The sequence below is a fragment of the Chrysochloris asiatica genome, unplaced genomic scaffold (genome assembly GCF_000296735.1).
Source record: "Chrysochloris asiatica unplaced genomic scaffold, ChrAsi1.0 scaffold00150, whole genome shotgun sequence".
NCBI classification, from domain to species: Eukaryota; Metazoa; Chordata; class Mammalia; order Afrosoricida; family Chrysochloridae; genus Chrysochloris; species Chrysochloris asiatica.
Genome location: NW_006408668.1, coordinates 5,045,866 through 5,048,836, shown reverse-complemented (window position 1 = coordinate 5,048,836; position 2,971 = coordinate 5,045,866). Strand labels below are relative to the sequence as shown.

At 43.0% G+C, this 2,971-nt stretch overlaps 1 pseudogene; it reads left to right on the top strand.

Moving 5' to 3' along the window:
• Nucleotides 1–705: 705 nt before the first annotated feature.
• LOC102820442 lies at nt 706–1,409 on the top strand (annotated as a pseudogene).
• Nucleotides 1,410–2,971: the final 1,562 nt, after the last annotated feature.

The window sequence follows — 2,971 nt, the reverse complement described above, 5'->3', positions numbered from 1 at the left end:
ATGGTGCCTAGCAAAAACAATAGAAGGCTTTAGAAAAGCTGTCATGGTGTGGCACAACCAGGCATCTCTATGAGCGCTGGTGGTGGTGTGCTGTGGAGTCGGTTTCCAACTCATATCAACCCTGTATAGAGTTTCTGAGGCTGTAAATCTTTATAGGAGCAGAAAGCCTCATCTTTCTCCATGGAACAGCTGGTAGTTTCGAAGTGCTGACCTTGATATTAGCAGCTTGATTCATAACCACTAGACTAGAGCTGCAAAATATTGAGTTAGAGGCCTCTTTTCAGCAGACATAGAGTTGAAGGCAGGAAGTGCATGAACCCACACAAACTGATTTCTCTTGTGTATTTGTATATAACCTTGTAATGAAAAGATTTTGGACCAGAAGATATCGAAGTGAAACAGGCTGAATTCTAGTCTCTGACCCTCAGAAAATGTCTAATGAGTTTATTATGATCCTTATGAGTCTACTTTGTCTTGTTAAGAACTTCTCTTAAATTAGTTAAAATATAGTGTTGGTTTTGGTGTTTATTGTGTGGCGTAGAGTAGGTTCTGATGCATAGTGGCCCTGTATAGAGTTTCCCAGGCTGTATATCTTTCAGAAGCAGAAAGCCTCATCTTTCTCCTGTGGCGCTACTGGTGGATTTGAACTGGCATTTTCAGAACTATGTTTTCAATTACTGAAAAAATATTTGTTAAATTACTAAAATGAGGCCAGACGTTCTTCGCAGAGTTGTCGTGGTCTCCTGCTTCAACAGTGCTGGAACAGAACTCCTAACTGGCCCTCCCCATGAGTCCTCCATCACCTCTTGTCAGCTGCACCCTCAAACACTCCAAGGTCACTGGTACTTCTCCATCACTGCACAAGCCACCACCTCTTTACAGGTGCACCAGAACTACAACCAGGACTTGGAGGCCACCATCAACTGTCAGGTCACCCTAGAGTTCTGTGCCTCCTATGTCTACCTGCCCAGGCCTTACTATTTCCTCCATGATGATGTGGCTTTGAAGAACTTTGCTGTATATTTTCTGCACCAGTCTCACAAGGAGTGGGAACATGCTAAGACACTGATATAGCTGTAGAACCAATGAGGTGGCTGAATCTTCCTTCAGGATATCAAGAGGCCAGGTCAGGATGACTGGGAGAGTGGGCTGAATACAATGAGTGTGTGTTACACTTGGGGAAAAAATGTGAATCAGTCTTTACTGGAACTGAACAAACTGCCTACTGACATGAATGACTCCTTTTGTGTGACTTCATTGAGCTGAATTACTTGGGTGACCAGGTGAAATCCATCAAATAATTGGGTGATTATGTAACCAACTTGCACAAGATGAGGGACCCAGGTTCTGGACAGGCAGAGTATCTCTTTGACAATCACACACTGGGAGACAGTGATGGACAAAGCTAAGCTTTAGCCTGGCTTTCCCCTGGCCACAAGTGTGACTGCCGAGTCACCAAGGCAGCACATGTATGTTGGATTTACCTTTTCCTTTTCTACAAAGTATACCAAAAAACCCACTTAAGATCTTTCATTCGTATTATTCCTTCAGATAAAGTAATTTGATACACAGCTGTTGTCTTGGAGATCTTGGGGGTGGGCCAGAAATGTATCTAGGCCATCTTAGAAGTCACAGTGTTTTAACTGCCAGTGTCCGTTTCAACCACACTTAATAAAATAAAGTTTGTGAGGGAAAAAATTTACAAAAATGAAAAGTTCAAAGAGGTGCTGAACTATTTAGATGGGAAGAGACCACTGACACACTAAACTACCAGGTTAGATGATATTTCCAATGCAATTGGATAAGGATACAAAGTTATATTGGATGCAAATTGACTACACAGGGTACATTTGGGCCATGTGACTGAGTTCTGGTCAACAGGATGTGTACAGAAGTGATCTAAACCACCTCTAGGTCCTGCCCTTAAGAACATGCCATATTTCTGCTGTTTTTCTTCTACTGATATTGTGTCATGTGTTCTAGAAGGCAGACACACAAAATGGAAGCAACTATGATCTAAAGCCATTTGAACTGCAAGGTCGGTGGTTCAAGCTCACCAGCTACTCCTCAGAAACCCTATACAGGGTCGCTATGGGTCGGAACCAACTTGACGGCACTTCACAACAACAACAACATGATCCTTTAGTTCCATTTAAAAGTTTTAGATGATCTGCATGGAATTATGTGGGCAAAAAATAAACATTCATTGTGTCAGGCCATGGAGCGTTCAGGATATATGTGTTACACAGTGCAGCTTATCTTATTGTGATTAGTTAAGCATTGTAGTGCAGTGATTAGAACACTTAACTGAAAGTCAAGAGACGTAGGTTCTATGAGGTTGAATGGTAAGAAACTGCTGATAGCTTGTTAAGCCTTTGCAGAGTATGGAGCCTTAGGTGGAATCTTGACCCCTACCCAGAACCTTCTGAGTTGGGACATTCCCACGTGAAAAGACATGAAGACCCATGCAGAACTTCTGGGAGAACAGAAGAATCTTATTGAAAGAAAGACCTGCAGAAAAAAAAAGCAGACTGTTTAGCTGCTAGAAAGCAAGCTGTTTGCTTCAGAGGCATCAAGGCAAGAAAAGTCAGCCCATCAGGGAGAACTCCCTTCTAAGACTGAAACTCAAAGAGAACCTGCTAGCAGTCTAGTATGCTCTTTGGTGGCCACCTGGGTCTACTTGTGAGTGAAACTGGGGGAAATGTAACAATGAAGTTTGACCATGTTCCATTGACACCCATTGATTTTAAGATGAGAGAAAGAAGAGGACGTTCTGGCTGGTCTGAAATTTAGGGAGATGTGTAAACTCCTGAGCCCAGGAGCACTGACCTAGCCACTGGGGGCTAGAGCTGAGAGTGAAGCAGCCAGCTGGTCTGAAGTAACAGGGAGGTGTTCGTGAACTCCCAAATTTGCAACTAGTACCCATTTGACCTAGCTTGGATGGCTAACTGATCAGAACTCGACCAGATGA